The sequence below is a fragment of the Struthio camelus genome, chromosome 7 (genome assembly GCF_040807025.1).
Source record: "Struthio camelus isolate bStrCam1 chromosome 7, bStrCam1.hap1, whole genome shotgun sequence".
Taxonomy (NCBI): domain Eukaryota; kingdom Metazoa; phylum Chordata; class Aves; order Struthioniformes; family Struthionidae; genus Struthio; species Struthio camelus.
In genome coordinates this window covers 25,036,892-25,063,983 of record NC_090948.1, presented here as the reverse complement: position 1 = coordinate 25,063,983, position 27,092 = coordinate 25,036,892, and the positions used below count along the sequence as shown (strand labels likewise).

At 43.9% G+C, this 27,092-nt stretch overlaps 1 protein-coding gene across 16 annotated transcripts in view; it reads left to right on the top strand.

Moving 5' to 3' along the window:
• Positions 1-6,229: 6,229 nt before the first annotated feature.
• The window catches only part of NDST2 (N-deacetylase and N-sulfotransferase 2), a 145,596-nt gene continuing 124,733 nt past the window's right edge, over positions 6,230-27,092 (top strand). For 12 of the 16 annotated variants that reach the window (XR_011142208.1, XR_011142206.1, XR_011142204.1 and 9 more), the window contains exon 1: positions 20,239-20,584. The gene's annotated coding sequence lies outside the window, so the exon portion shown is untranslated. Of the gene's footprint in view, positions 6,308-20,238; positions 20,585-27,092 lie in introns of those variants that run through there. The other 4 variants (XM_068950420.1, XM_068950417.1, XM_068950414.1 and 1 more) reach the window with 1 other exon arrangement.

The following is a 27,092-nucleotide window of genomic DNA, read 5'->3' as shown; positions in this document are numbered from 1 at the left end:
TGCAAAGTTTTGAGTGTCATGCTTTTTCTGTTAAACAATGGGACACTGTGGTGTTAGCAGTTCTGGGATAAAGTCATTCCCCAAAGCTATTTTGGTATCAGTAGATCACGTGATTAAAAATTCTCATGTCTAAAAAGAAAAAGATAAGCAGTAGCATACCTAAAAGGAAAAGATACTAGTGTTAATAAAAACAAAGGGACAGCAGAAGCTCCTAAAATGAACATTATGGTATTTTCCTGACATGACCAGGGAATAAAAGGGAAACGTAGCTTCTTGCCAAAGGCTAGGCTATCTGGAACAGGCTATGTTGTTGCTTCCTTTCTTGCTCTTTGTTTTCCTTGCCAAGATTTCAAACGCTTCGTGAGAGGTACTGTCTTGCCATTGGGTTTGTCCGATTTACATGTGTCGAATTCAGGTTGGCTGACAGCTGTTTTATTTGTCAGCCAGCATGTTTTATGTTCTAGACTGGATGCTCCTGCGGAGGCACTAATCCAGCCACTAATTTGTACAAGTTTGTCTGGTCTAGCTGTGTAAGCATAGTTTTCTAAACACAAGTTAAAGTTAGTTTTTCATGTATTTCCAGCCTTGTACTGTTCAGGCAGCTCCGCTAAGGGTAGCTGCGCTCAGCGGTGAGCCTGCAGCACGCTCTCGCTTTCTGCCCAGAGCTCTGCCGCGCTGGGCCAGGCAGCACGGTGTCAGCGACGTGCCAACGCTGGCGCATCTCCTGCTGCCCGGGGTGACGGAGGTGCGCTGCAGCTGCCGAGTGTCAGCTCTGGTACGGTCACAGGTTACTGCTGTGATTGTAGTGTGGAGGTGCTTCTTGTTTTGGGTACTGGTAGCAGCGTAAGTCTGAGAGGAGGTAGCCAGTATTTGTCCTCCTTCTCCAGCAGGTTTTTTGCTGGTGCAGCTAGCGTCCTGCCCAGGTGTGCCACACTGCTGTGCGCCCAGGTGCACCTGAGAAGCAGGGCGGTGGGGAGGGGTGGCCTTGCCTTTCCTCTGAAAGAGAGTTCAGTGGGCTTAATCCCCTTTAAATGCAGCAATTACCTAGTAAATAGGTGTCAGCTGGTACTGCTTAACGAGATGATTGCTTCACCTGCCTGGTGCAGCCAGAGGAAAATTTGTCCTTAGTCTGTAAAGAGGGAAGTGGGCTGTAAAACTCTACCTTACTTGACTAAGGACTGAAGAGGATCTGTTCATGGCCAGGAGAGACAGTTTCTGCTATTATAATAGCAAAGAGAGGTGCTGCTATCATCTCTGGCATTCAGGGCAGCGTCATTCATCAGGTAAGTTCTCTCCTGAAGCAGTTAATCATATCTTGATTTCTGAAGAAATGTTTCAGTATGGTCCAGCATGCACTGGGAAGGTACCCATAAAGTGAGTGATGATTTCTCATGTGCTTAGTAGCTCTTTTAGCGAGGACTGGAGTCATTTAAACACTGTTACTGAAAGCACAATAGACAGGCTAATACTTCTGTCAAGAATATTTATGTAGCATATATATGGGGCCTTTCAGAGGGACCTTCCAGTGTGTGTTTTATGTACATTTAGTACAAAGCTGATGGTGTTCTTGTTAAGTTGTCCTGTATGTGCCTTTACCACTTGTAATTGGTCTATTAGTCCATCTTGGCCAGGGACTCTGAAAAATGTGGAGATTGGATAGAACCTGTTCCAAAAAGAGTTCCTATGTTATGTTTTCTTAGGTCGTAGCCAAGAGCAGGGATTGGGATGGGAATGGCACTGATCTGCAACTTGATACTTCTAGTATTAGCAAGTCTGAAGCTCTGATGTTTTCAGAAACTTATTTTCCAGTATGCCATGTCTGGTTAGAATCTGCTTGTCTTGCTGGAAATACAGACTGTATGCTCATCAGAGGTAGCATCTGTTTCTAGATGTAACAGTTCCCTTTTGCCACCTCTCAAAAGGACATGATCATGTCAGGCATCTGAATGCATTTCCACCCCTGGATCCACACATCACCCAGATGCATGCTATATAAAATCTCTGGGCTGCTAAAGCTAATTAAAAGTGCATGAAATATCTCTCTATCGTTACCTTATGTATGTTAAATTCAACTTCAGTCATTTTTATTGCTTATAATATCAGATGAATTTTTTTACTCTCCTTTCGCATGTGGCTCAAATTTGTAGTCTTATAGACATTGTCTCTGTAGTGCCATCAAGCCAGGCTTTTCTCCTTATGATTGTTGCTTCTGGGTGTTGTTTTAATTTTATTTGTTTTGCTTTGTGATTGCACTTAGGGGGGAAAAAAGTCTAATTTAAAGTTCTTTTTTCAGTGATTAGCCCCATAGCTTTCTTCATCTCTGCTTCCCTTCCCTGCTTCTGAGCTGACTTAGGAATGAAGGAATTACATAAATACTAAGCTCTGCTCACTCCCCCAGCCAGCTGTTCTGTTGGACGTCAAATGATGTTTCTGTGTGTTCAACTGTATGTTCTTGTTTGTCCTCTCTGTGTTGCATGCGGTCATTGTAATAACAGGTTTTCTCACTGACAGGGTGCTGTACTGTGGGAGTCTGATTCCGCTACTGAAACGTCTCTAAAAGCTCAAAGCTGAAGTAACCCAGTGCTCTTTGCTTCCAGCTCTGACAATTCAGCAGATGTTTTGTGCATAGGGCTGCACTTTTTGCTATCTTTCTGTGTAAGAGAAGTATTTGAACATGGTTTTCTAAGTGGCCCCTCTCCCCCAGCACACACACACAAGTTGATTACTGTGTGGGAGACCTATGATAGATGGTAGCTCTTATTTGTGCCCAAATCAGATTTTCCTTTATACTAGGATTGATTTGCTGTTGCTTGCTGGGCTAGCGGAAGGAAGTTTGGCAGGATCCCTTTATCCTGTAGTGCACCTGTAAGAGGTGGGGAGAAGTATGAGCAAAGATAGACCTCAAATGTTGATATCCTTTCCGTTGTATTATGAAAACTATCACCTCTTAACTTATCTGTAATTGAGACATAGACAAATGGATAGAGCGTTTGACTAGCAATCAGGAGATTTGTGATCCGTTTCTGGCTTTGCTACAGCTCTGCAAAGTGTCTGCAAGCAACCCACTTCTGTGTTCTGTGCTTCAGTTTTCCCGCTTGTACATGCGGAGACTGAGACTTACCTCTGTAGAAATCACTGAAATGGGCTGATGAATAGTGATGCAGAGTAGCTGGGTGGCATTACAGCTACCCATCACAGGAGAGTCCATTTTTTCCCCTGAGAATTTGAAAGGTTTGGGACTGCAGACTAATGCATCTGGAATGCTCATTTATTTGGGTTTGAGAGAAATTTATTTTAGAGTTGGGAAACATGGTCCTTAGGGGTAGTTAATGTGGCTCAAGGGGAGGATTATAAAGTTTTCCTTTGAGATCCTTAGTGCCGGAGAGCTCCTCACCTGGAGGAATGGCTGCCTGCCTGCCAGTAAAGTATCGAAATTTACAGGTGTGTAGTACGAAAAACTGTAAGCAAGCCATTTCCTTTATACTTAACAAGTCTTAGAAAATAATGCATATGCTCATGGTTTAAGGCAACCTGGCTGCAGGTTTTTATTTTTTTAATTTAAAAAAATAAAAGTCAATAAAAATCTTAACTCTGAAATGTTCTTATATTATGAGGGGGTATTCTAAAACACAAGCAAATGGGGAAAGAGGAAAAAGGTTGTTGCCACTCGTCTGTGGTATTAATTCAGCGTCATTAGCCATAAACGGAGGGGAAGGATGACGTTTATTCGCAGAGAACCTTTCTGTTAACCCATCTTACCATTGTGTATTGACGGAGTTGAGATTGGGCCAGTACTTGTCGTTATGAATTACCATCTCGTCACAACTTATTTCTATGTGTGTGTTTCTGTGGAGAAGTCTAGCATTCATAGTAACAGAGGATAGCTTGCAAAAATTGAACTATGTTACTGGAGGCTCTGTTTACCTTGGAACATCTTATAGGTTATACCAGTAGTTGGAGCAGTGCAACCACTCTATGGTTGCTCTTGTTCCAGAAAGCAATTTTTTTCATGATTTATTTTTTATTATGTGGTTAGAAGTTTAAAATGAACTGGAAAGGCTGCTTATACAAGAAGAGCATGCTCTACTTGTGTTGGTTGGAATTAATCTTTTCAGAAGTATCATGATATTTTTCTTGCCCAGAAAAGTCCCAAACCCTGAGACAGACTGTCTTAAATGCCTGTTTTTAAGAATTGTAAGCACTCTTGTTCATTTCAAAGTACTATTAATACTGAAATTATTTTAATTATCATAATAGCAAGTTTGAACAATCTAATCTGCTATATATGTACAGTATCAGTAAAAATCTCCCATACTAGTTAGAAAAATTTCATTAACCCTTGAGTTTCCACAAAGTAACTTTTTTAACCTTTTACTCAGCATTCGACTTTGACCCTTCCCTTTTGAAGGAAAAAGACTTCTTGACCCATTACAATCTTAATAGAAGTGGACCAATAGAAATATTCAGTGTAAGTCAATTTTCTTTTTTTTTTTACTGAACATCTAGGGAAGTTTTTAAAAACACTTCCTGAGAAAGATGAAAAAGTTGTTTTGGAGAAATGCATTGTTAGCAGGAATGGCACGTGCCAAGTGACATAGACATAAGGCAGTACCATGGCCTGGAAGAGGGAAAGGAAGAAATGAAGGTAAAGCACTTGGAGTGCGAGGAGGTTGGCAGAGGGAAGAGAGTGGAGATACAAGATGGATTTAAAGGTGTCTTGCAGATGAGTAGAGAAGGCTATATATGATGTAGCTGGACACATAAAGATTAGAGAAAGATTAAGAGGTTGTGAGATGGTGAAAGGAGGAGGAAGGCAGATGCCTTCAGTTCTGGCAGTTTCCTGTTCTACTGGTCCAGAGCCGATAGGTCCAGAGATCTCATGGTACCTGCAGGAGTGTTACCAGAGGGAATTGGTGCTCCTAATACCTGTCCTCCCCCCCCCCCCCCCATTTCTACCACTGCTTTATGGCCTTGTCTAATTAAAAGATTGAAGGCAAGGGTTTGGAGAGATGGGGCATGTCTTGTAGGCCTTTTTTTTCCATTACAGATTTAATGGAATTTTAGTCCATTACTGTTGCACCAGTCTCATCTATTATGTACCCACTCACTCCTTTCAGGGACTTTTTTTTGTTTTTTTCATAGTGTAAATTCTGCTACTTGAGATTGGTTGGGTTGGTGGAGAGAGGGGAACAACCGAAAAAGCCCTGCTTTTATACCAGAATATCAAATTGTGGTTTGAAAGGGTAAATCTAATTTCACAGAACGCCACACTGGCTCCTAAGCGCTAGAAGTGCACAACACGGAGCATCAATTTTGCTCAGCTGCTTTAGAAAGGGCGGCTTTAACGCTGGATGAGGGAGGGCCTGCTGCCGCTCTTGCCTACGAACGGCCCGGCGCACGCACCCGGCGGCGCCCGTTCGGGCGCGCTGAGCGGCGGCCTCGGCCCGCTCCCGCCAGCGGCCTCGTGCAGCCCTCGCGGGCGGAGGCCGGCGCGCAGCCGTCCTGGCCCGGCCTTGGGGCTGCGCTGAGAGGCGACGGCGCGCGTCGGTCGGTCTGCTTTCCTTGGCCTCCTCGAGCCGCCTGCTCGCTCAGACTTCAGGTGCGCGAGCGTCTGCGGCTTTTCAGTGGGGGGGGGAGCGGTTTCTGGAAAATTTAGCAAGTTTATATCGGGTACTGCTTTTCTGTGGGGTTTTGGGGAAGAAATCCGCGGAGCCCCCGCAGTCCTCGGGCGGCGGACGGGAGGGGGCCTCCTTCCCGCGGCCTTGGCGCTGCCTCTGCGGGCTCCCCTTGCGCCGCGGGCCCCCTCGTGCCGGCGCCGTCCGTGCTTCCGCAACAGCAGCCGCTCCTCCCGAGCGGCCCTCGGCGTCGCCCTCCTGGTGACCACGCCTGTCCCCCACCTGTCGCTCCCGTCCCCCGCCCTCGCCCACCTCACTGCTGTTTGCTGCAGCGGCCGCCGCGCCCGCCCCTTTCTCCCTGGCGGCGGCGGCGTCGCTGCCCGCGCACTACCCCGGCCGCCGCCGCCGCAGCTGCGCGGCGCTGGGACCCCCCCGCTGCCACCGCCGCCTGCGCCGCGGGCGGGGCGGGGCGGGGCCACGCGCGCCCCCGCCTCGCCCCCGCGCGCAAGATGGCGGCCGGGCGGCGGGCCGGCGGCGGCGGCGGCTCCCCCAGCGGCCGGAGGGGCGCGCAGCGGCCGGCAGCCGGCGGGCCGCGGCCGGCCTGAGCCGTCCCCGCCCCGCCGCGCCGCGCCGCGCCGCGGACGCCCGCCGGGAACGGAGCCCTCGCCCGCCGGGCGCGGCCCCTGCGGCAGGTGAGCGGGAGGGAGGCGGCGCTGCCGCCGGGGCCGGGGCTCGTGTCCCGCCGGCGGGAGGAGGCCGCGGCGGGGGCCCGGCGCTGGCCTGAGTGCGCGGCCCGGCCCCGCTCCGGCGGCGCCGCCGTCCCTCACAGCCGGGGCGGGGGGGGGGTCGCCGCCTGCTGCCGGGGCCGGGCTCGGGCTGCGCGGGGCGCCGGCACGGCCGGGACGTGGGGCAGCGTTCCCGTAGCGTTGCCTTTCCTCGAGTTGGTAAGACGCGTTGGCAGGGTGCGGTGACAAACGTTAAGTGGGAGACCGCGCTGTTGGCTGGGGCAAGAGTCGATGAACTCTGCGTTGCCCGCCTTAGAAGCGGGCAGATGGCGGGTGTCCGGGCTGAACCTCCGGCCACGGCGCTGCGCGCTGGGTTCCCTCGTGACGAGCCCGGCCAGGTAGGTGTTGGGCGTTGTTAGCTGTGCGGGCGTCCCCGCTCGGAGACGGAGCTCTGCTTTTTATGGCAAAGAGCTGAACTCAGAACTCCTGATGAAATTTCCAGGTTAGGTGCAGTCCGCTCAGTTAGCCCGTCGGTGGAAGCACGCGGGTAGCGTGGGTGCCGCGGGACGCCTCGGCTGCTGTAGCTCGAAGACAAGCCAGAAACGACGGCAAACTCTGTATCAGCCCTGTGCCGACGTGCCCTGTGGCTCCTGTCCTTTTCGGCGCTTTGGGAGCTCGTCAGGCCGGGTGCCCCCGTGGCCGAGCTGGCTCAGGGTCATGCTGTGTCCGCCCTTCGCGGTCCCGCAGTCCAGGAGCCCGGACCAGGTGTGGAGGCACCTGCGGTGCAAAGACACCTGCGCTGTTCAGGCTGCCGCTGGCTCCGGTGGTGCCCCTGCACCAGCCTGCTCAGTGCAGCTGGTTTCACAGTGTGGATGTTATTGATCCAACCCACAGCAGAAAATAGACTAGACCTGGAAAAGCGTATTCGTTTGTACTTCACGCTGCACAAAAGTGATTGTTCTGAGAGCTAGACTGATCCCAAGAGCAGCCTAACTCTGCTAGACCAGATCTGAGCCAGTGGAAAAACTCTGTGCTAGAATTTGGCAAACAACATAAAATACTCTAAAACTTTTCCACTGTCAGCAGCTGTGGACATGTACGTATCTGTTAGTAGTATTGTTGTGTATGTTTGCTAGTTTCTTTTTTTAATTCTCTTTCTCTTTCTTTTTTCATTCTTCCCTTTTATTTGTTTCTGCCTTCCTAAGAATTTCATGTTACTCTCCTTGCTGCTGCTGCTTCAGCCTGATTTCCTAATGTGTCTTTTCTCTTTCTTGATATTTTTTCAACCTTTTTAAAACTTTTTTTTTCTTTTTGTGTATGATTTTGAACAAGGAAGTGCTGAAAATTTGCAAAGGAGGTGAGAATGAACTTCAGAGCAAGGGCATAGAGCAGAAGTAGTTGTACGTTTGTCCACGTCAGATTTTTCACTTCAGTCACAGAAGTGAAATTTGCTGCTACGCATCGGTTCTCACACCTGGTGTCAGAGCAGATATCAGGGGGCCAATGTTGCCTTTTGGTATTGCTGACTGTGGGGGAACAGGCGTTCTGGGGCATTCTGACCCCAAAATGGGGATTGCGATATGGAGAAAGTTGAGAATCACTGTTTTAAGGTATGGCGTAATACCCACAAGCGCTCCTCAGTGCATGAGCGTGTACGCTGGAAAGCTGCGTGTTTTTTCAGCCTTACCTAGCAGTTGCAGCAATAATGTTAAATCTACTCCATGGCTTTTGTGTAACACACATTTTGCTGTTGTGATGCCTAACCTGCAGTCTGATCTTCATCAGTATCTACAGAGATGACCTAGTAAAAAAAAAAAAAAGAAAAAAGCCTGAGCCTAGTTTTGTGTTAGCATTTATAATCCCATTATTCCTGAAAAACGGGCAAAAAACATCCAAATGCAGATGAGGCCTCTCTAGGTCCTGAACCACAGGATATCTCCTCAGCACTGAGCCCTGTTTGGAGGGTTTAAATGCCTGTCTGGGCTCTCTCTGTGGTATATTTGGAAGACGTGGTGATTCTCTGAGCAGAGCCGCACGGATAAGATAATCTGTTTCTCTTTAATTGGCAGAGTTGTTTACACATGATCTCTCACTCGTTTTCCTGTTTTAAAGGAATGCATCTCCATCCCTGATTACAGATCAGGTCAAAATCCCTCAGCACTCGTAGCAAATCTCCTTTAATTGGTCTCATTTAGCTCTCATAAGGTTGTGCTTTAATTCGCTCTCTTCTGAATCCTTTTCCCCAGTCTGTAATGTAATTTATTACAGGATATTTTATAGACAAGGGAACAGCCTCTGGCTGTCAGCAGCCTTTGCAGTGTATCAAATTTCCAGCTCAACAGGCAGCTGCAGTGGAGCCTGTGGGTGTGAGGCAGTGAGGCTGCAGCAGCAGCAGCAGCAGCGCGCGGGCGGTCTGTGCCGTTGGCATCGGGCACGAGCATCAGTTCTGCCCCAATTCTGGATGTAATTAGGGCGGGCGCTCCTGCTTGTGCGTTTCTGCTTCTCCAGCTTTTGTGTAGCTATCACTAATGCCCGGGGTCTTTGAGTTCAGTTTTTCTCTTTCCAGCTGCCTCCCCAGTCTCCGTGGTTGAGTGTAAATATATCTAAGTTACTGTTGCCTGTCAAGATAGGCTTTGAACGGTGCAGAATTAGTGCAAGCCTAACGTTGGGAGCTTGTTTTTTTTAAATAATGCCCAGAGCAGTGTTAGCTGTTTTCATAAAGTTTCCAATGGCTCTCATGAATACAGTTGCTTTGGCGGACTGAGCGTAATGCTAAAAGGTGAGGCTGTGCGTTTCACTGTGCCAAAGCGCTTCACCCCGGCCCGTGACAGCCCCGTCTGTGGGCACGGCGCGCTGGTGTGGCTCGCTGCTGACCTCGGCGCGCGCCGACACCGGTGCTCGAAGCCTCGCAGTTGCTTTTCTGAGCTGCGCTCCCTGCCCTTAGGCTGGTGCTTCTCCCGCGGTCGGAGCATCAGAAGGGAATACGTGCCTCTGCTTCCGCTGTGTCAGTTCGGGTGCCAGCCTCTGCGGTGCAGCGGCGAAGGTGGAGATACGCTCTCTGTTTCGCTGATCCTGCTGTGGAGGCTGGAGTCTCCGGCAGAGCACCGGGGCACAGTTATGTTTTAAATCACCACCAGGAGATTTACCGTAGTACATACATCAGAGCCCTAACTGTTCTTTCTGCATAGCAATATTTGAAGGTCTCAGGCCTCTGGCAATTGCTGTTTGGGGACTGTTTTTCAATATAAACCAATATCCAGAAAGGAAATGATATAGATCACTAGACTCAATCCATCTGTGCCCTATTAAAAATGCAGTAGAAATCTCTAGATGTGAATGATGAATTAATCCTCTACACCAGGGTTCCTCCACTATGTTCTTGCCTGCTCTGATATTTTTAGTAAGGGAACTAATTTACCAGTGAGTGTGAGGTGGTTGATATATTTGTAAAACGTAGCCTGGACCTTCTCAAAATATTCATGGCTTATACTGGGTAATGTCACAAGATCTGTTTTCACTGAAGTGGGAATTGATGTTTGCGTGTTTTTCAAAGCTCTCCAAGCAAGGAGGGAGATGGTCATGGTCTGTCTCTATATATAGACTCAGTCTGCTTTTGAATTTGTTGAGTAGGATGAATAGTGCAAAATGAATAAGAACAGCTTCACCCAACATCTGCATATGTATTAGCAATGTCAATATGATGTTTAGAAATACCTGTCTCTTCAAGTGTGTTTGTAGCTGTATGAAACTGAAGCTGTTCCTCCTGCTGGGGTTGCAGACATTTAACATTAACAGTCTTTGCAACTGCTCTCAGGCTAAAATGTTAATACCTTAATTTAGCCTAAAACACTATATACTGTCTTTTCATGAACTGAATATAGTTTTCCTCATTAAAAACAAATCATGAAGTTAAATATTAAAACTAACTGTGGTACCAACTCCCCCCCCCCCACCTCGAATCAAAGGAAGGTGAAATGGAGAGACAAGTTTTGTCCTCTGTTCAATGTGTGGGGCTGATGCAGGTCTCTGCTGCGTGCCGATGTCACACTATAGTTTTGTATTGCCGTCCTTGGCGCTCTGGGGAGGATTTTGAATGTGGGATGGGAAACAGGGAGCGTGATCTAGGTTTTTGATGGGGTCAGAATACAGCCGTACTGCACTAGTCTGATCTTTTCTTTTTTCCCCCAACTCTAGTGTGTTATTCTGATTTCTTTTTCCTTTGGAAGCATCTGCATTTGAGGAGAAGGTTGTCCCCAGCATTCCCAGTCAAACAAGAAAGAGCAGAGGGTGTTCCCTTCCTTGCACCTGTCCCGGGATTCCCACTCATGGGAGGAGACAGGGGCTCTCAGAGAGCTCCTCGGAGGCGAAGGTTCTCCACAGTGGGGAAAAGGTACCTGTTAAATGACACAGTGACAGGCCATAGCCCTCACCAGGCCTACAGGTCACTGCTGCTTTTACTTATTGGTGTATAATTTTCCTCTGTATTTATTCAGCAGTTATCTTGGGAGCTGGGCTAGCAGGATAGAGGGACAGTAAAATGACAATATTTTCTCTCCTTTCTTAATCTCTGCTTTGTGCAGTCCTAGTTTGCCCTCTGGTCTCTTCTAAAACTTACAACCCTAGCTCCTAGCCCTTTCCTCTCTATTGCTCCAATCTCCTATATTCTTCATTTCATTTGTGTCAGAAACTTTCTAAGAATATGACGTTCCTCTGAGCGGTTCATGCTGGGAGGTTTATGTGTCAGGACCATTAGATTATATGACTGAGCAACTTGCTTTTCTTTGATCGTTTTTGGTCTTATGGTTCCAGATGATCCCATTAGCTGAATATTTTTGTGGTCTTTCAGCTTGTCTCTAATTAATGATAATTTGCTTGGCAGTACTTCTGAAGTTAAATCAGAATCTGCATGTGGATTTTTAGAGCTCTTCGACAGATCTTAACTCTTAAATTGTCAGTCACTTTTGTTTAAATTCCTCAAAGGAAACAGTGGGATGACAGCCCCTAGTTGCAATAAACTCCAAGTAATAGAGATCAATTTAGAAAAGAAGAGGAATTTTATTTTTGCTTCAGAAGGTTAGAAGAACCCCGGAACATATTTATAAATGTCTGTTTTTGTCTTAAGAGCTTCTAATTCAAATGACTTTACATTAGCTCTCTGGCCCTATTCAGTGCTTTAGAAAACATAGGAAAATTCATGTCAGAAGGGGTTTTTAGAATGTTTAAATTAGTCATATTTGAGAGTTGGAGTCATCTGACTATACGTAAAAATCTACAACTCAAGTGTCCACATCTAATCTAGTCACTGCATGTTCCTTTTTTGTTAAGGGTGTATTAGGGCACAGTTCATTTCATCCTAAAGTGCTGTCCATATTTGGTGAGATGAATCACATTCTTAGTGTTTTGCCCTTCCATTGAACATAAAGGAAACTGACGGTGTTTATTTCAGATGTAGAATACGTCCACACGACGGACGTCTAACGTTAGAGAAGCTGAATGCCTCCCAGGGCGACGTTTATTTGCATTTAACCCAGGACTACTTTCAGTGTAGCGTTTTCAGTAACTTCAGTGATAATTGATTTGCATGCATTTCTCTCTTCTGGACTGTGTAGTTAACTCGTAACTACCTTTCCCATCTTTAGGACACTTTTTCTCTGAATTGCCTTTTTTTTTTTTTTTTTTTTTGGCTGATGTAGTCGTTCTGTGCCACTGATAGTAATTCTGTAATTCTGGACATTTTTGCAAATTTTGAATGTTGCAGCATGCTCTGCAACCTTTGATTGTCTCTTTGCCCTTACCTATTTGGTTAAATTCTTCCGCAGTCAGGTTCCCCCTGTGCCTTTTTGGTAACCAGAACGTTTCTGTGACTCTGGCCAGCTGTGTTTCTCCCAGACAAGTCAGACCAGGTCGTGAACAGATCTTCATTGGATTCAAAGTCTTAAAAGTTGAGGTGGTAGTTGGCTCTGGAAGCAAGCTGAGTATCAAAAGGCCATGCAATGTCTTACATCATTTTTTTGCCTGTAAAGAGACAGGCTTCTGTTCTATACGAGCTGAAAGTTTCAACTTCCTGTGACTGATGAGTTCAGGCTTGAAATGGACCAACACAGTGGCACGTTATTTCTAGATCATTGCTTGAGAGGAATAATGTAATTTCATAGCAAGTTGAATATCTCTTAATATTTGATGGTCCAAGGTGAACCGGGGACACTGTAGGACTCTGTGCCATCTACTTAAAGGCAAAATTTTTCGTTGGAGGCAAGACTGGTGTCTTGGCTGACTCCTTAAAATGTTGTTTTCTTCCAGCTGTCAGCACCTGTGTCCTGTGTGTGTTTCTCCTCTGAGGTTCAGGGAGCGTTAGTCGGTTCCAGATGTTGGGACATCTTGGAAGTGGCACCATTTGTGTCAGCTGAGGAGATAAAGAACTGCACATTTCATCAGCACATAATAATAATAATTCATGCAGATCAATTAGCAGTGAACCGGTTAGCCCTTAAATTAGGGTGTAGAGATACTAAAGAGAACAAGCAGGAATTGGTGAGGAGATTGCACTGATCACCACAGAGCAGCCGTGTCTGAGGATTGCTGGGAGATGAGTTAGCTCCCTTTTTCATCAACTTTTTGAGTCCCCTTTCGGGAGAACACTATGAGCTATCACAGTATCGAATCTGTCTTTTCAGCAGGATGAAGTAGGATCTTGGCTAATTCCAGAAGCTCCAAAGAGATGGGTTAATTTCAGCATTGAGGCCTGGCATAAATTGCTAGTCTCCATTTCTAATTTATTGTCCACACATCTTCCCAGAAATATCAAGCTTTTATTTTTTTTCTCTACTTCAGTTACAAAGCACGTATTTTAATTTATGTTACTTTTAATTTCATTGTTTTTATCCACTTTTAATTAAATGTTTTGGATTCAGTCAGTGATACTTTAGCTCAAACTGTGAGCGCTTTACCCTAGGCTATCTCATATTCATCTTGCTCATAAGCAGAGATCTGTCACTGTCTCCTGACTTAGTGTTTGTCTGCAGGTTTTCATCCATTTTCTTCTTTTCTGTTCCTTTTTCAGATCTGACTGCTTGTATCAAAACATGATAGGAGTAAGTCTACTCCTCTGTGTCAAGGCTGTCATGAAAACATGTTATCATGTATTAGCACCTGTAGTTTGGTATCATGTAACGGTGCATGGAATATGGCACATTTCCTTGCCCTGGGTCCATATGAGCATATGAACACAGAGCTTTCTGCAGGAAAACTTGTTTTGCCTCAGACAAAATGGTAATGTTTCCTTTTTCCAGCATTACTTTTGAATACAAATTCCTCAGTAACCACACTTAATGGCACACTGCCTGTGGTAGCAGACAGAGCTGGAGGTCCCTTTTGGCCTTGCATTGTGTATGTGGGGTTAAGAACAAGGTATTGTTCAGGGGTTATCGCATTTATATGTCAATCTTAACTATTTCCCATTGCTGAATGAAAAGAGGTGAAGATGCCCTTCGAGCATACTTCTGTTGGTTTGCATTTAAGGTGGTACTACCACTGAGAAAAGCAACCCCATCCCATCCTGACTCTTCTCAGTATTGGCACAGCCACTCACCAAGCACCGTAAAGGTACAGTTTCACATGGTATCATCTAAAGAGGAGTCCTACACTACTTTTCTTTGAATTAGTCCAGCAAAATTTTTAGATGTCAAATTTATCTAGGTTAGACTTAAGTAACAGTGGACATAAACTCCAAAAGGATATCGGAAATGGGCAACATGATCACAGAATCACAGAATCACAGAATCGTTTAGGTTGGAAGGGACCTCTGGAGATCATCTAGTCCAACCCCCCTGCTCAAGCAGGGTCACCTAGAGCATATTGCCCAGGATCACGTCCAGACGGCTTTTGAATATCTCCAGCGAAGGAGACTCCACCACCTCTCTGGGCAACCTGTTCCAATGCTCTGTCACCCTCACAGTGAAGAAGTTTTTTCTCAGGTTCAGATGGAACTTCCTGTGGTTCAGTTTCTGCCCATTGCCTCTTGTCCTGTTGCTGGGCACCACGGAGAAGAGGCTGGCCTCATCCTCTTGACACTCCCCCTTCAGATACTTGTACACGTTGATGAGATCGCCTCTCAATCTTCTCTTCTCTGATGACAGGTGAGCTGTGCTCCCAGCAGACTGTGATCTAGCAACTGTATCGCTTCATTAGCTCCTGTTCTTTTCCCCTTTTAATTGCCCAGTGGATTAGTTTTTATATCATTCCCTATGAGGGGAAGGATTGAAGAAATCATAGTAGTGGTCATTTCTAAAGGAGATGCATCCAGGGGAAGAGGAAAGCTGTCACTTTGATCAAGTTGCAGAGCAGACTGAAGGTCACAGGTTCTGCACTGAATTTTTTGAGCCGTTCTTCAGCACTTTCCAGCTTCTCTGATGAGTAGTGCTGCATTATCTCTACGTTCCTGTGCAGTTTACCAGAAAGACAGGACATGTTGCAGCAGAAAGCTATTTATGTTTCTGTAGAAAGGTTTTTGATTTTGTTTTTTCACAACTTCTTTAAAAAAAAAATCTGCTTCTTTGCTTTCTTCAGCATCTCTTTCTAGCACCCTGCCACTGACGGTCTGACCCATGATACTATTCTGGACAGATCTTTGGGGACAGAAATTACTGCAAGTGCTCAGGCCCCTTCCCCTTCCTGCAAATATATCTTTCTGAAATGCATCCTGTGCAAGGGTGAAGATCAGCAAGAGCTAATGCTGACAGACAAAGTAGTAGAAATTGATACAGTGTCTGCCTTGGAATCAAGGTTGCTCTTGAAGGGTGTCCAGAAACCCTTTAGTCTCATCGTCTATATTTAGTAGTTTAAAAAATGCATAAAGTTAAAGAAAACAGTTAAACACCTCTTCATACAGATGTGAAGTATAAACAACGGAAATGCAAAATTCTGTTGTTTTTCCCATCATCAGGCTTCATCCTGATCTGGAGAAAGCCTTGCTTAGAGATGCAGAGCTTGTTTGGTCTTCATGGCCTAGTGAGTTAACAACTCTGTGCTTCCTCTGCCAGGACGGTGTGGATGGCTCCAACTTTGAAAACAGACATTGACATTGAGACCTCTACTGTTTTTGTACTCTTTACGCAACCCTTTGGCACTCATGCTCACCAGCCTCTGCTATTGTATCTCTGTTGGGATATCTGAAACCTTTCCTGGGACTGTACGAAGTTGCGTAAGAAATTGCATCTTCCTTTGTGGTCGTGACCTTTCACAACAGTTGTCTTCCAGTTCATCTATGAAACTACTGATGAAGTTGGGGAAGTGGTTGGAAAGCTTGTGAGCACAGATGCCAGGACTTTCATAATGAGCAGAATAGGATGAAGGGAACTCGTGGCCAAATGCAAATAAGGATGACCATGTCTGCACTGACATTAGGATCTAATCCAACACTCAAATCTTAAAATTAGATTTCCTAGAATAAAATATCCTTAAGTAACTTTTTTTTTTTTTGGAAAAACCTTGCAATCTAGCTTTATTCCACTTGTCATGGAGGAAAATAAAGGAAAAGCAGAGAGAAAATGTTTCGTGTAAAGGTGTGTGAAGGGGTTGCATAGTGCATTGAAATTCCTTCTGTGAGTGTAAGGAGACTTCTCATCCCTTTCTTCTTGCTCTAAGGCCAGCCTTACAGCTGAGAAATAGGAGAATAAAATTTAAAAAATGGAAATGACTTTTGGTTAGTACTGATCTGAGTCTGGTCAGGAGTTGGTAGCATTGGTGCAAAAGGCTTTTTATCTTGTCACTGTCATCCAAGACCCTCTCAAAGAGCGATGAGGAAATGTCATGTGAAAATTCCTAGAAATGTTTGCTAATTTTTATTATTTTTGGAAATGGCAAAGTCTGGGAACCAGTAAATGACAGCAGCAAATGAAGCAGTTCTTCCCCTGTTGCGGTCGCTCAGATATGGGATCTCTCTCCTGGGGAGCGAGTCGTACAGTGCATTTTTTTTGGTTTGGCAAACTTCCTGCACAAGGTCAGCATTCCCATTACGCTGGTAGCACAGCATCATCGTGCTTTAAATGTACTAGCTGCAGAAAGTTATAAGTGATTACTGATTTTTGAATGCTGCAATATTTAAGTATTCAGCTTGAGGCATTTTATTAAAGGGGTCTCATTACCATAAAGCAAGTGCCAAGTGCTTTAAAAATTCTGTGCCTATTTAATATAGCTCATATTGGGCGTAGATAATCGCTACTAAGGCTTAAAACCTTTGGCGTATGGTGCATCTGGGAGCATGTAGCTATGTGACTGGGCAGAGGAATCTCCTTTTTCTTTCCTCTGAAGAAAAGCTCTTTCTTGACACACCGGTCCAATTGCTGCTCTTTCTTGAATAGTGTGCAGAGCATAGCAATATGTGGGCTGATAACTAATGCAAAGTACTCTCCTGTCTAGTGTTTCATTGTTCTCTCTGCCTGAGGGTCTGCAGCCTTGGGTTTTTTTAGTTAAAATCTTTAAACAATGGGTTGTCTGTTTTCAAGGCTTTAGAGGATTTGAAATAGCAGTTACCCTTAGGCATTTGGCTCAAGATTACAGCAATAAGTACATTCATCAGAGCCCCCAGCCCTTCCAAAAGCCAGACAGATTACCTTTACCGTATTTTTCTACTTCTAACTCCAGTGAAGTGTATCAACCTCTTAACAGTTCAAGATCGTTCAAGTTCCTTTTGACCATCTGCACTGGTTTGTGAGAAAAGGAGTATGTGTGTGGTGAGACTGAGAGCACCTATGACAGGGGACGCTCATTCTCCCTTGGGAGTTGGCTTGTACCACAATACAGCATCTGGGTTTTCCAGGAGAAAGCCGACGTCACTTTTTTTCCGAAGCCTGGTACTTCTGAAAATGTCATATGGCTTTAAAACTTTCACATTGGAGTGTAATTTTAATGAATATTGACATTTCTGATCTTTGCGTGCCAGCTGCTATTTCTCTGAAAGATGGTGCTGGGACTCTAAGGCCCCATTCCAGAGATTACAAACCAGTTGCCACCCAGTTGTGGTATCCGACGTGGCAATTTGTGTAAGAGCACTTCTTGATTGTTTTATTTAAACAGCAAACATAATGTTTTTCTTCTGTTACTATGAGAGAGCTAAAGTAGTTTACAAATATAAGACATTGTACTGCATTGCTTCGGAGAAAGATGTCAGCTGTCAGTAGGAGACCCAAAAGCCAGCTCTAATAAAAAGCTACCTTTTCTAATGCAATTTATTTCTATATCGAAGAGCTGTTCATCCTATGACTTTGCATGGGCTGTGCTTTAGGCAGTGGGACTTACTTTCCTCTAAAGAGCAGCTGTGTCTCGGGAAAGTTCATTGCATTGAGAGATCTGTGATGTCCGTGCATCTGAGCTCCTGTGAAGATTTCTACCCCAACAGGTTCAGTAAGCGCTATTTCCTGGCCTTCTGAGCTGTTCTTACCACACCACATCATGCTGCTTGCCACAGTTCAGTAGCATGTGCTGATTTGCCACAGGTGTGGCATCAAAAGACCCTCTCTCTGCACATTTAAGCAAATTGGAAAAGGAGGAATTTGATTCTTTCTGAAAGGTTTTTGTACTTTGCTCCCCGTACTTTTCTTTTTCCTTTTCTTCCAACGGGCAAGTAAAGATAAGTATTTACTAAACCACTGTGTAGGTTTTCAAAACGTATGATACACATTGCTTTTGCCTGCAAAACCTTGGGCTTACTTTTCAGCAAGAGATGCGAGTATTTGCAGTATTTATAGGTAGAATTAATTCAGCCTCAGCACTGTGTCACATAAATTTTCATCAGAAGATGGTGGAAGCATTGAGGGTTTTTGGGCTAGTACTTACCGTGATTGCAGCATTTTCTACTGCAGTTTTACCCTTTACTATCACACTGCAATTCCCCTTCCTGGAGAAAAGTATTCTCACTGTTTGTTTTAGTAGGTGGATAAGTATTAAGGTTTGTGTATGTACTCTAGAGAATCTTTATATCAAGGCTGGTGCTTTTTCCGCTGGTGTGCCTGGGTGGGATAGGGAAATGATTATGAATTATAACAAAAATGGATATTCATTATTTTGTTTTTATGGCTATTAAGAAGAATATAAGGATGTATACATATATTTATATATTATATGTTTTATATACATATATATACACATACAGATATATATATATATATATATATAAAATATGTAGCTGTTGATATTGCATTACTTTTTTTCCATCCCATGGAAATTCGCTCAGAGATATGACATCAAGGGAAAAAATGTACCTTATACATGCTTAAGATTTTGTAGAACTTAAAAACTCTGAAGTTCCCATCCACGATGAGTGTACTTGAGCCTGGGGCTGAGCTGGATTTTCCCGTGAATCACAGGTCTCTAGAGGCCTTTGGGATATGGTCAGCGCTGGAGCTGTCACCAGAGCTGGGGACCGATCCTGTAGTCTGTGCTCTGCAGCCTCTGTACGGAGGGGAGAGGAAGAAGCTCCTGGATTGGGGCACCTTGGGTTATGAGCTAGAGCTGGCCAGAGTACAAACTGACCCACGAGGATCCCTAAAGAAGATGGGAACTGAAAATGAGATCTGTGGGAACGAGAGATGGCTGTTTAAAAAAGAGGGCTGATTCTAGTGAATGAATGGCGTTCAAAGAGATGATGGACGTGCTGAGGTTGAACTAGGTGATTGGGAGTTATAAATGGAAAATATTGCTCTAAGGGGGTATTGCATGACTCAGCTTATGTTGCCAGAGAGAGACATGTTAGATGGGGAATTGGTAGGTGAACAGCAAGGGTGGGATGAGGAGTTTGAGAAGGGTGGATTATAAGAGATTAGGTGGGAGAGATTGGTTTTGGAGGAGAAAAGAAAATGAAATAGTTATGGTACAGATAGGAAGAAGTAGATGGAAGGGTGGTGGCACTTTCATGTGCCTTTGGATGGAAACCAGGTCTCCAAATCTCAAGATGTGGCTGTCAGAAATCACCTAAAACTCTCTGGCAATGCTTGTTCCTTCTTACAGTTCTTCCATACAGAGAAAAAAACCTATAGTTGCTATAATTTATGGTTAGCTCGAAATAGCTGTGTGGCAGATGAGAAGGTGATAGCTCTGCTGGTGGCCCTTGTGCTATCAGTGTGATGACTATGTGATGAAATTTCTGGTTTAGGTTTTTCATTTAACATGGAAATTGCAGACAAGAGGAGAGATGCAGAAAGAGGTATGTGCATGCACGTGCACTCCCACGTTCAGGTGTTCTGAAGGTTGTAAAGACAAACACCAATAAGTAGTAATATACCGGAATTAAGATGGCCTATACAATTGTAATGCATTCCCCTTAAATATGACAGTTTATGACTTGCATGGATGAAGAACATTTTTCGTTTTTCATTTTTCCCTACTTGTTCTGTTAATTCTTCCATCTACCCTTGTATTATTGTATGTACTGTAAGGAAGAAAGCATGCCACAGATATAAGAGTTTCTTGTATCTACCGATGTTAGTTAGAGTTTTAGAACCCAACAATGTGATTTAAGCAAGGATTTTTTTTATATGTTCTCCTCACTGGTGTTATAGAGTGTTATGTGCAATTTAACTTGCAGCCTTGAAACATTAAATCTTGGGAGCTCAGCTTGCTGTGTTTGCTGGGATATTTTTTTTCCTGTCTTTAGGGAATGAGTTGCAAAAAGTCATACCTTGAATTACTTCCTGTATTTTGTCCTTTGATCTTCTCTTTTGTGATGAGAGCACTAGTGTTTTGGCCTAAATGATAGCTAAGTTTTGCTAGATTGTGGGGAGAAAAAAATCCCATAAATGTAAGTGCCTTTAAGAAAAAGGGAAGCGGAGAAGTTGAGGGTGGGAGGTCCTGTGACATTAGTGGTGAAACAACTTAATATACAATTCGTGAGTCAGTAGTTTCCTCTCTCCTTTTGCAGTCTTCTTGTCCAGATGAGGTGTTTTCTTTTCCCTTCTCAAACCAGCCTCTCTTCCCTGCCCTGTTGCTTTTGGGGAAAAGCTGCAAGACAAAGACTCAGTGGCACAGGTGTTCCTCAGGCCACAAAACCATGCCAGAAGGAGAGTGAGGAAACAGGCAGGAAACTGCTACGGGAGCAGCAGATCCTGCAGATCATAGGATAAATGATCAAACCCCTCTCCTAATCCATCTGCTACTTATCCAAACAACCCAGAACTTTGATCACCTCGAGTTCGTCTAGTCTGTGAAGAAGTCTGCATCTCTAGAGTATATCCCGGTATAATAGCTGACATGGTAAGTCTTTGGACAAAACAAATTATTGTGAGCAATTTTTGAAGAAAGCATTTTAGATTTAGGACTGAGGCTATAGTTCAGGGAGGTATGATTCTCTTTTTATCTCAGTAGTGTGTTACCACAGAACCTTTTCAGTGATAATACTTTTTCAGGTTCTCTTTTTATTATAAAGAAAAAGAGTAATTAGTTTTTATTACTGTTTTCTACATCAATAATTCTGTTTTGTGGGATTATTTTTTTGTTTTGTCTTTTTGCTGGAGGATGGGTCCTTTTGCAACTAAGTTTTGAAGGGTTTTAAATGTAGGGACTCTGAGTAGACTTGCTGTGTTTTCTGTAGACTTTAGTTTTTGTTACAGTAGTCTATGTATGTTGAAATTGCTGGTGTAGCTCAGCAGACATGTAATCTGGTACTTCTTTTTTAATCAGTCCTGAACAAAGATCATCTGTGCAAACAGCAGTTCACTAGGGACTATAATTAAAGGAGACTATTTTTTCCAAATTGCCTAGTGTAAATCCATGTCTTCATATTGAGGAGATCAGTGAGCTTATCCAATCAGTTGACCACTCATTCTGTGCTAAAAACAAACTGTGATTCACCTCTGTTTTCTTGCAAAGCTGCCTTATTGGAAGACTGCTGGTGGCAACCTGCATGTAAAGTTTGGGGTGTCTGCCTTTCTTGTAATGTTGTAGAAATTCACTACAAAGGGGCAAAGGAAGGGCTGGGTGAGCCAGCTGCGGGACGTGGCTTCAGGTGTGCTGCAACAGAAAGCTGGAATGGGAGACAAACACAGATTTTGCTGGGGGGTTTAAAAAAAAACAACAACAGCAAACAAACAGGAAGTGAGTCATGTTCCACTGCCTCTGTTAGCAACACTGAAAGGAAAAAACTAGTGGATACATGGTTTCCATGTTAAAGAAAGAACACAATAGGTAGGAAAAAGTTCAGACTTGGATGAGAGAAACCTTACCAAGAGAGACAATCAAAGTGAAGAAGTGCTCTCTGAATGTCTTTAAAAAGAACTTGAGATGTTGGTTTGCAATTGAATTTTTCACTTTGTGCTCAGCATTAAATTCAGCTGTTTGAAAGCTCTAGGTAGTTCGTAGTTCATCTGTGCCAGGAGTTTTTTGTTTTTGATCAAATGGAAGAATGATATTTGCTTGAGGCTCTTTTGTGGGAGTGGTCTGCCTTTTATCTCATCTGAATAAGGTGCATCAGTCGAAAGTGCCTGCTGTGTCCACTCTTCCCCCTTTGGCTCCCTAATTAGCAAGTAACTATTTTTATTTATTTTCCAGTACTATTTCAGAGAAACATTTTTTTAAGAAAAAGATGAAGTGAGTAGGACACATTGCTCTTTGGAGATAGTTAAATTGAATTCTCAGGAACAGGAGGGAAACAGAAAAATAGTAGCTTACACACAAGGCAGGTCTATGTCCTATCTTAGTGTTTGTGCTTGGGTCATACGCTATTGGTTTTTCATAGGACCTCCCAAAATATTGATTTTCCAAAGTAGATGTCACTTTGGACTGTCTCGTTGATTTACTGCATTGTTTGCACCTCTGCTACTGAAGAGAGGAAATAAAGGGTCAGGCAAGTGGGACCTTCTTTGCTTGCAGCCTATTATGACAAGGAAGAGCTCAACAAATATCCATATTTAACTTCTTAACATTAGACAAGCGTGTCAAAACTCATGAAAAATAGTGACTCTTTCACTGATCTTCTGTTACATGACAAATCTGAATGTCTTTGGCTCGTCCAGATTGAGCACACTTGATCATACTCCCTATCTAAAGTGCCAGAAGGCCTTTTTTCTTATCTCCTAGCAAAACATCGTCATTGTTATTTGCTTAGTGGTCATTGCCAGCCCCAAATGGCTTCAAACTATTGCGTGTGCTTCTGTCATTTCAGAAATAGTGGTGATCTCATCATCAGGCACAGATCAGAGACATTCTTTAGCTTAATATTTTAACAACTGTCGATCCTTCCAGAATTATTTTTCTCATAAGTCAAGGGATTACTCAACCTTAGAAAAGCCTTTGTGGCTAACACCAGGGAAATAATAGCAGATCTCTTCAACAGAATTTATGTACTGGTTCATGTTTTCTAGTTGTCAATACAAGAAATATTGTTCAATATCTTGTTCAATATATTCATCAATGACCTGGAGGAAGGGACAGAGTGCACCCTCAGCAAGTTGGCTGATGATACTAAACTGGGGGGAGTGGCTGACACACCAGAAGACTGTGCTGCCATTCAGAGGGACCTGGACAGGCTGGAGAGGTGGGCGGAGAGGAACCTCCTGAAGTTCAACAAAGGCAAGTGCAGGGTCCTGCACCTAGGGAGGAATAATCCCATGCTCCAGTACAGGCTGGGGGTTGATCTGCTAGAAAGCAGCTCTGCTGAGAAGGACCTGGGAGTGCTGGTGGACAACAAGTTAACCATGAGCCAGCAGAGTGCCCTTGTGGCCAAGAAGGCCAATGGTCTCCTGGGGTGCATGAGGCAGAGTGTTGCCAGCAGATGGAGGGAGGTGATCCTGCTCCTCTACTCAGCCCTGGGGAGGCCTCCCCTGGAGTGCTGTGTCCAGTTCTGGGCTCCCCAGTACAAGAGAGACATGGCACTCCTGGAGAGAGTCCAGCGGAGGGCTACCAAGATGATTAGAGGGCTGGAGCATCTCTCCTCTGAAGAAAGACTGCGAGAGCTGGGCCTGTTGAGCCTGGAGAAGAGAAGATTGAGAGGGGATCTCATCAATGTGCACAAGTATCTGAAGGGGGAGTGTCAAGAGGATGAGGCCAGCCTCTTCTCCGTGGTGCCCAGCAACAGGACAAGAGGCAACGGGCAGAAACTGAACCACAGGCAGTTCCGCCTAAACCTGAGGAAAAACTACTTCACTGTGAGGGTGACAGAGCATTGGAACAGGTTGCCCAGAGAGGTGGTGGAGTCTCCTTCCCTGGAGATAGCCAAAACCCATCTGGATGTGATTCTGGGCAATATGCTCTAGAGGACCCTGCTTGAGCAGGGAGGTTGGACTAGATGAACTCCAGAGGTCCCTTCCAACCTAAACGATTCTGTGATTCTGTGTGAAAAATTGAATCAGGTATCTCTGAAGATGGACACGAAGATATTTAATCTATTTCAGGAGTAATCTTAGTTTTTGTGCCATCTGTAATTGGCAAAAGGTAAATTGCAGTCTATGCAAGGCTTCTCAGTTGGAGAGAGGGTCACACCTAACAAGTACACTGATTTAGGGTTTGGTTATTGCTTCTGTCAATAGTTCTGGCCAGATTAGGATAGAAGATGCACTTCATGGCAGTCAAAGGGATACAAAGATGCCTTACTCATCCCTCCAAAACAATTTGTGATGGGTGAAGAGGACGAATTGCCTTATCAGAATTTGAAAGTGGATTGTTTAGTGTATTTCTTGGTTTTTGCCAGTTAGCTAATTATCATCTTTAACTAATTTTTAGGTATCGTTTGGCCTGTTTTTATACATGCCACTTTCTTAATTCTGTAAAATAGCAGCAGGAAGCAAGGCACTGACTTCTGCAATCCTCACATCCCGTAGTTAGGAATGAGGTCTCACGGCAGGTTCAGAAGAACAGTACTCCAGTAAGTAGCTGATTTGTACAGCTGTTACACTTGTTCCCACCATCAAGGGAAGAATGCCTTTCTCTAGTAACCGGCAGTGATAATTATGCTGACACATACTCAAAAAACCCAGCAGCCCTTTAAAAACTCTCTATTTACTATGGTTCTTCATGATGATGGTATCGCTATTAACATCACAGTGGGCCTTTGGTCCCACTGTTGCTCGGCCCTGCTTTTTGAGCTGTGAAGGAGGTGCTCATCGTTCTGCTCTTTAGCCCTGGTACAGGGCTAAGGAACGTGTAGTACTGTGGGCTGCGCAGAGTGCTGCGGTGCAGAACATAATCTCAGATGCAGATGTCTACACATCACCAGTCACATTCATACGGATTACAGCATCTCTAAGAATTACAGTCATTGCAGAGTTCTTTTTATTTATGAAATAGATTCTCTGTAAAGGAGATGTTGACAATTTCTCATTTTGAGTAGTGATTCAGGACTAGATAGCTTGCCATTGGCAGAAGGAGAGGCTGTCAATGATATTGGAAAGTAAATAATTTAGTTCTGAAAAAAGGAAATATATTTCATTCACTGCACAATTAGTTTGTGGAATTCATTGCTGCAGTACATCATTGGTGCTAAAATTTATTGGAGTTCAGAAGTAATCTTTCTGTGCTATGAGAGTAGTAATTGTTATATAGACAAATCCTGCAACTGAAAACAAACTTCTAAAGCCTTTGGAAAGGACAGACTCCTTCCTTGATCTTAAGGTAATCTCTAAAGTTTAGTGGCTAAGAAGGACTACTTTTCCTGAGGACTATTCTGCAAATTTGTCTTCAAGGCTGTCTTCTGCTATTCTTGGAAATATCTGGGACTAGACAGTGTAGATGTTAGGATACTGATGTGAATGAGTTTCAGGACAAATTCAGAATGACATTTTTATATACTTTAAATAACTATAATTCTTACTAGACGACAAAACAGTTATGAAGATCCCACTCAGAACAAGGTGTTATGTTCAGGTGATCACGCTGGTGATAAAACATTAGGTAGAAACATGTTCTGTAATCCAGGCAAGATACTTAAAATAAATACAAGCCTTTGATGAGGTTGAGGAATAATGGAGAATTTTCTTGGAGGTAGCTTCAAGTGCTGTAACAAATACATTTAGCTGTTATTTGTACAGGGGTCTGGCATACGGTATTACGTCTTTAACCTTCAGATCATGTTCCATGTAAACAAAATCCAGTTTTGGATCTAATTTTGGACTGAAGTCTGTTGACTGTTGTATTTGTCCTAACCTTTGTCCTTGTTGAAAAACTGAAGAGAGGTTGGAGGCCTCTGCAGTTGTCTCTACTCAGCCCTTGCTCCGTAGGAGTGTGAATCGGAAGTGGGCAGCTGTGTTTTGGTCCTGCTGGCCAGGAATTGTAAAGGGCAAGTTGAATAGGGGGGAGCCTATTGGTGTTACTTTGTCATTTGCACGTTTAAAACGCCTTATGTTGCCCAGTCCTGCCCTGTCACACCTGAAGTTCTGCGCTAGCCTAGTACAAAGCAGCCCCGACTTAGAGTTTCTGAGTTTGTAGCATAGATGCTGTGCTGTGATATTAGGTGCAGACAGGTTTTGGCAGAGCTAACTGTATCTTTTCCGTTCAAATTGCTTCTCAATAAACATGTAATACCACAAGCTAGAATGAGAGAAATTGAACTGGTGAGTTATGGTCACAAACAAAAAAGTAATTTTAAAATAATTGTATATCTGTCCTCTCAAATAGTTAGCCTTCTTTTTGTTTTGTGTACAAAAAGATAATCTTTAGATCCTTACTGTTGTTTTTCTTTGTTAGTTCCAGTTTTTAAAAAAAAAAAAAACATTTGCTTCGTGCATTTGGAATTTGCATTTCATGAGGGAAAAAACCAAGTCAACAAACATGCATGCTTGCTGGATAAAATGCAGGCACTCTGTGAAGGAATTATTATTGGCTATCCATCCAACCATAAAATGCCAATAAATTAATTACTGATGTCGATGTGCCACTATTTAATGTTAACTGTTGATTGTGTGAAAACTGAGGAAGACTTATCAGCGTGAAAATACCTGAAAATAAGCTGATTAAAAAGCATCGTAACTCTGAAAGTCTTTTGTGCATTTACATGTTTGGCTTACGCATTTGCCTTTTCACCTATGCATTAGCGTTTCTTTGGCCTGATCTCCGTGTACTATTCTGTTGCAATGTCAGATATATTGGCCACTGGGAGAAGTATGATTGACCTGATGTGATATCACAGTTTATAAATAGCACTAGAAAATCAGGACATACTCCTAGGCAGAACTCAGCAGGGTTAGTTGGAGTTAGGTTGGTGGGCCAGGACTGGCAAAGTAAGGGATGCAGGTGCCAGGAGCAGCGGTGTGCTGGGAGCTGTTCATGATCGCAGGACTTGAAGAGTAGCAGGACTTGAAGAGTAGCGGTTGCCCTAGATCAGCTCCATGCAACTTGGCTTGCAGAGGAGGGAACGGGGAAGCGTAAAAGGAGGAGATTAGCACAGCTTAGCCTAACGCTAAACATGGTGCCTTCTGGTTTGTTGTTTTTCTCGTTATGAAATTCACTGTGTATTAATTAGGTAAGATTTCTTGCTAGCTCCTTGATTTGTATTATCTCAGTCTCAGTGATATGATGTGATCCATGTTAGATAAAGGTTTTGCATATAGGCTGTTGGGAGAGTACTATGCAAACTGAGAGAAGAAAAGCCTTTTCATAAAAACATCCTAATAGAATGCATTTAGAAGCCAAAGGCACCTTTGTATAATACTTGTTACTTAAGAATGATGATTTATTTTATAATGTGCTGGAGTGACATTAATGCTACTAAAGAGTTAGTTTTTCTGTATAGATATGTAATATTCTTATAACTGTCCTCCTTTAGCTTAAGGTT